A 6533-nucleotide genomic window follows, 5' to 3' on the forward strand; every position below is an offset into this window, starting at 1 on the left:
TAAGGAACCCACTGTAAGTATTCACATCCATTCCTCCCGATTTTGGTTTTTCGTACTTGGATCGCTGATGAGAACGTTGAGTCTTGTTTCAACTACGCCATGGGGTGCGCTGATGGTCCCAACATCCGGTTCTTTGGAATATTGGCACACTTGCACAATCAGACCAAAAATCAAACAATACAACCTGCATTTATAATGAAATTTATCATTTTCTATAATAATTATACTTAAAAGTTTTCTAACCCAACATATCATTTAACTCACTTACCTCTAAGATTGTTATGTACCCTTTGAGGTATGTCTGGCTTCGGCCCTTCTGAAAGCTAATTATTAATTCAATCAATTTGTCATGGACATATTCAGCCCAATTCAATTCACCTTTAAACCCTTTGTCGCAAATCAACTTGATATTGTCCTTTCTCGGAGATGTATCACCCGTTAAACAAAGAAAGATTCTGACAAGGTATAATAGTACCTGACCCTTTAGGGTATCCCCGACATAAGCCCCGCTTTTAATTTCCTCCTCAAGTCCAACATATGTTACCTTGGGCTTTAAATCATATTTATTGGCAAGAGTTTTCCAATTCTTCGTCTTAATAACTTCTTCAACACTATTACCTTTATCTTCTAGCCCCATTACGGCCACAACACATGGGACCCCCTAGAGGAAATGAATAATTATCATATTGAACTCTACATTTTTCTACATCAAATTCCTCCATCAATGATCGACACAATTCCCTCCGAATTGGTCGATCTCTCACTCCTATCAAAGATCCAAACTTCATTTCTTCCCTTACATGAACTGTATTCTTCTCCTTTAAGTGTTCAATTATGGAGTTCACTCTTTTGATGCTACACCTTGTCGACACTTCCTACATTTTTTTTAAAAATATATAATGTTAGTGTTTTTATATATCATTTATAACAATATTTACAAGTTTAATGAATACATTCTTTTCATGTGCTTTCCTCCAAGCTTTATATTGTTGTCTATCCTTTTTGGACAATTTCACATACAGTTCTTTCTTAGCATCACTCATCGACTTCCATTTCTCCAACACCTCATGTTTCACCTGAAATTAAGCATAAATGTTTCTTAATCAATAAATTAACGCTAAATAATACTCAATGTGAATTTCAGTTTACATATTGAATCGATGTTGTAATTACCAGTTTCCTTCATCCTTTGGCATTCAGTCATACTCTCAAGATTTGAAATTTGTAATTAATTTAAAGTTCTTAAATACTTTAATCCAATTACCATTTCAACAAAAATTACACAAATACATTGATACTTACTAGAAGTACATATATCCACCCAGTGGTTGCTTTTGATTTTCTTCATTGTTGATACTCTCGGGCTCCATTTCAATGTCATATTCGCGAACAACAATTGCAAGATCCATTGACTTCATTTTTCCTTCATATATCAATTTATGAACATTCAAGCATTAAATTAAATCAAATCAAATCAAATACAAGTTACATACAGTTTATTAAATATACAAGTATCGATAACTAATCATATAGTAATTGAGTTTCCTTCAAAGGAATGTGACTACTCTCTAGTACAATTATCGGTACCTTTATACAACCTACAATATCAATTTCTACCTATAACATTATATAAAAGTATTGATATTTATTTTCCACCTAGAATATCATTTTCTACCTATAATCAGTCTCAAATCGTTTTTTACTTCAAAAATCTCAAACCCTAAAACCTAACCCTTATTTTTGAATAAAACTAAAAAACTAGGGTTTCGACAACATATCTTTCGATTCAATTGCAACAACAAACAAACAAATACGCTTTCAAAAATGCCTTGCTTCTATTTCGCAACAACTAATACGCTTCGATTTTAAAAACTACGACCATCTTCTATCTATTTCTCTGTTAGCAATGCCTTTGATATTTTAGCCGGTTATGTTTTTTTATATTTAATCGATGCCATTACCCAAGTCTCGATACTTTTGTGTAAGGTATTGATACTTTCGAGACGTTTTCATTTTTTCATTTCTTTTCAATTCCTAAAGTATCGATACTATGGTATATACTTATAAAAGTATCGATACTGTCAACATATCCGGTAGCGTTTTACCGGTTTTGTCAGATTTCAACATGTTATATTGTCATGTATCGATACATGTGTCTAATGTATCGATATTTTATAGGCGTTATTATTCAATTCTTTTCAATTCCTACAGTACCGATACCTTGGTACATATACTCATAAAAGTATCGATATTGTCAAGAATTCTGGTAGCTCTTTACCGGTTTTGTCAAATTTCAACCTATTATATTGTCATGTATCGATACATGTGTGTAAGGTATCGATACTTTCGAGAAGTTTTCCTTTTTTCATTTCTTTTAAATTCCTATAGTACCAATACTTTGGTACATATACTTATAAACATATCGATACAAATTTCAACAATTCTGGTAGCTCTTTACCGGTTTTGTCAAATTGAAACCGGTTTTGTCAAATTTCAACCGGTTTGTCAATTTCCAATCGATTTACTCAAATTCGTTACCTGTTTTGTCAAATTGAAACTGAATTTGTCAAATTTCAACATGTTATATTGTCATGTATCGATACATGTGTGTAAGGTATCGATACTTTATATGCGCTTTTATTGCAATTCTTTTAAATTACTAAAGTACCGATACTTTTATACATATTCTTATAAAGGTATCGATACATGTCTACTTTTAACCGGTTTTTATCACTTTCTTATATATTACATTATATATCGATACTTCTATGCACAGTATTGATGCCTACCGATAAACAAAGTTTGCATGTTGCCATTTTTTTTTTAATATTTTTTTATGTTTTCCACCTATAACATTATTATTAGTCAACATTTCATGTAGCGTTTAATCGACTTTATTAAATATTTTATTAAAATTTTGATCACACCGTTTCTTAACTGTATATTAGTATACCTTTTCTTTAGACAACCCTCAAAATTAACCTATTTCCTTAGACTACTTGTCTTAAAATCATTAAGTCGCAATCCTAAATTAAGCTACCCCACGCATTTGATGGACACCGGGACAGCTTTTAATTATTTTGTGGAAACTGGAAACTTTGCTTTATTGTATCAAAGACATTATTAAAAAAAACCATTTCAAGTCCCATCAGTTTAATTAATTTTTTTCTTTGAATTCAGTTGGATAAATTGTTTGATAAAATTATAATAAAAATATTTAAATTAGTAATTAAACATTGTTTGATTATGATAGGTGAATAATATATTAAATAAAACTATCAATTTAATTTTTATTAGAATTATTTAATAGTATTAACATAAATGGTTGACATTATTGATAGTAAAAACTAAATAATTAAATTAAAACTTATAATTTAAAGAAAATTGGATATTAAATTAATTGATCTTCAATGCAATTTTATGGAAATTGTTGATTGAGTAATCAGAAAAACAAAAAATAATTATTCCCCAAATAAAGTCAATAGTCCAATTCTCGTAAGTCATTGGGGCCCATCAACCCCACCACCCTTTACCTCGTAGAATAGAACCGCGCCACGATTTCCCTCCACACCGTTCCACCTCCCTTTCTCTCTCTCTTTTCTCTACAGCTACGGTAGGCTTAGTCATGTCTTCTTGCGTGACGGACACGGCTCGAACCCTCGCCTGCAGAGACGGCGCGGCGGCGGCCCACCTCAAGTTGCTCTCGCTCAAGGTTTTAAATTACGATCACGGTCGCGATTTCAGTTATTTCGAATTTATTGTGATTACTATCGTCGCGGGTGACGCTATTTTGACCGTCGCAGATAATTCAAACAACGACGAAACCGTTATATCGCAACAGAAATCGTGATCACGAATCGTTTTTTAAAACCCTGCTCTTGCTTCTAGTCATCTTCTTCGCCAGCATCATCGGCATATCTTCCCCGTCTTCCTAGCTCGTTATTTCCAAGGCAAACCCGTTTACGACAGGGCAATTCTGATAATCAAGTGCTTCGCTGCCGGCGTCATCTTTCAACCTCCTTAGTCCACGTCCTCCCCAAAGCCGTCTCCGCTCTCTCAAACTGCCACGTGGCGTCAAGCCATCCGTGGAAAGACTTCCCTTTCGCCGGACTGGTGACGTTGGTGGGGGCTCTTATGGCCCTTTTGGTGGACTTGACGGCGAGCTCTCACGTGCATCAGAGTCATGATAATGATAACAAACCGAGCGGAGGGTATTTGCCGGTTGCGGCCACTCAAGATGGAACGGGGGGAAAGAAAACGGGGAGTGAATTGTCGAAGGAGGAGGCGGTAAAGCTGAAGCTGAAACTGGTTTCGCAGGCATTGGAGATTGGGATAATTTTTCATTCGGTAATAATCGGGGTGACGATGGGGATGTCGCAAAATCAGTGTACCATTAGACCATTGGTTCTTGCACTTGCTTTTCACCAAATCTTCGAAGGCATGGGTCTCGGTGGCTGTATTGCTCGGTTAACCCTCTTCACTTCCCAATTTCTGCAAATGCTCAATTACACTCGTTTTGAAATCCAAAAAATTCCAGAGGAATTTTGAAACTTTGGGGTAAATTATATTTGGTTAATTAAATCAAAAGAACTTCCATTGGAGTTATTGTTGTTAAGGGAAACTTTCATTTCAATCACTAGATTATTGATATGTGGGCATGCGACATTAACTGCCATTATTGATTCAATGGCTTAGTGACTGAATAACAATTTTCCTTAACATCTTTTAACTCCAATGAATTTTTTTTGTTCAAAGGCCCTAAAAGTTCATTGACCATTGACTCCAATGGACAGTTTTCAAAACAATTATATATGCATATTATATTACTTCATGAATCCTCTGAGTAATGTCATAACGTGCTAATTCCATTGTCTGGTATTACAATATTAGTGTATCAGGTAAAAATCCTAAGAAGGATTTATTTGTACATGTAACATGTGTATATTTAATAGTAAGCAAACAATTATATGTATATATATATATATCACAATACTTGATGCATGCAGTGACGAATGAGATTTGTGATTTCAGGATGGGAACAGAGGCATACATGTGCTTTATGTTTTCGGTGACGACGCCAATGGGGATAGTGTTGGGAATGATAGTATTCGCAGTGACGGGGTACGACGACAGCAGCTCGAACGCGTTGATAATGGAAGGACTGTTGGGTTCGATGTCTTCGGGTATACTAATTTACATGGCTTTGGTCGATCTCATTGCCCTCGACTTCTTCCATAACGAACTCATGGCTTCCCACACCTGGTTGAAGAAGGCTTCATTCATTGCCCTTGCCCTTGGCTCTACTTCTATGTCTATCCTTGCACTTTGGGCTTGAATAATATTATAGCTTTCTTCATCCTTTACCATTGAAAATGAGTAGATGAAAATGTCGGTCACTAATAAGTATGTCAACGGGACAGATCTGGACCTGATCCACCTAGATCCAGATCTGGTCCAGACCCATTTTCACATCTAGATCTTAAACAGCCCCAAATTTGCATGTCTAAAAAATTGAGACCCAGATCCAAATCCAACAAATATGGGTCTAAAACAGGTCCAAAACGGGTCTAATAAAAAAAGACTATTCGGCCTATTTTTTAACGTAATAAAATTGTCATTGACTAATTTCACATCACATCTCTAATGCAGGAAAGATTAATTTCAATACAACTAGTAACCAAATGAAAAACGATAAACTAAAGTCTAAAAAAAACTAACATAATTACATAAATATTTTTTGAATAACACAAACATTAAAAAAAATGTAGATCATGAAATATTCTATTGTTACAAGTCTAGTTTAAAACCTATTAGAACTCGACCTTATAAGAATTCTGACGTCTCCCTCTATAAAATATTTATTTATATTTTAAAACCTATTATGCTATTTATATATATTTTTAAATCAAAGGTGAATTTTTCTATAAGCAGTGAAAGAGTTCAGGCCCGGTATTTTAGTGTCAGATTTGTACCTGGATCCATACTTTAATTAGATGATCCATATTCAGTCCATATCCATCGGATACAAAATTTTAGGATTCAAACCCTATAAAACGGATCTAAATCTACGGATCGGATCCAGGATCCATTGGCAGGTCAGTAATCCCAGCTACACATGCAGCTAGCTTTGCTGTTGGCAAATGATGGTTGTATTACATAATTATGCACAAGCGTTCATAATTTCATCAACATAGAGAATGAGAGGGCAGTATAACTAAGATCTCTTTGTCATATTTGTCTCCTACTATCTCTAATCATTATCTACAAGCTTTAATATTTAAGGGCACTGTATATTACATGATAATCTGACGAAGTTAATGCCGGCAGTAGTTAATAAAAGCATCATCAAAATACTTTTATATGAATAAGTAAGATAATATTACAGCCTTTTTACATTGTTCTCGTTAGGGGTGTAAACGAGTCGAGTCGAGTCGATCTCGAGTATTGCTGAGCTCAACTCAAAATCGAAAACTTTCAAAGTCAGCTCGACTCGACTCGAAAACTCGCGAACTTAAAATTATCAAGCTCGACTC

At 34.6% G+C, this 6533-nt stretch overlaps 1 pseudogene; it reads left to right on the forward strand.

The window, feature by feature from the left end:
• The first annotated feature begins 3567 nt into the window (after positions 1-3567).
• LOC120114513 lies at positions 3568-5336 on the forward strand (annotated as a pseudogene).
• The last annotated feature ends 1197 nt before the right edge of the window (positions 5337-6533 follow it).

The sequence above is a fragment of the Hibiscus syriacus genome, unplaced genomic scaffold (genome assembly GCF_006381635.1).
Source record: "Hibiscus syriacus cultivar Baekdansim isolate YM2019G1 unplaced genomic scaffold, ASM638163v2 tig00110234_pilon, whole genome shotgun sequence".
NCBI lineage: Eukaryota > Viridiplantae > Streptophyta > Magnoliopsida > Malvales > Malvaceae > Hibiscus > Hibiscus syriacus.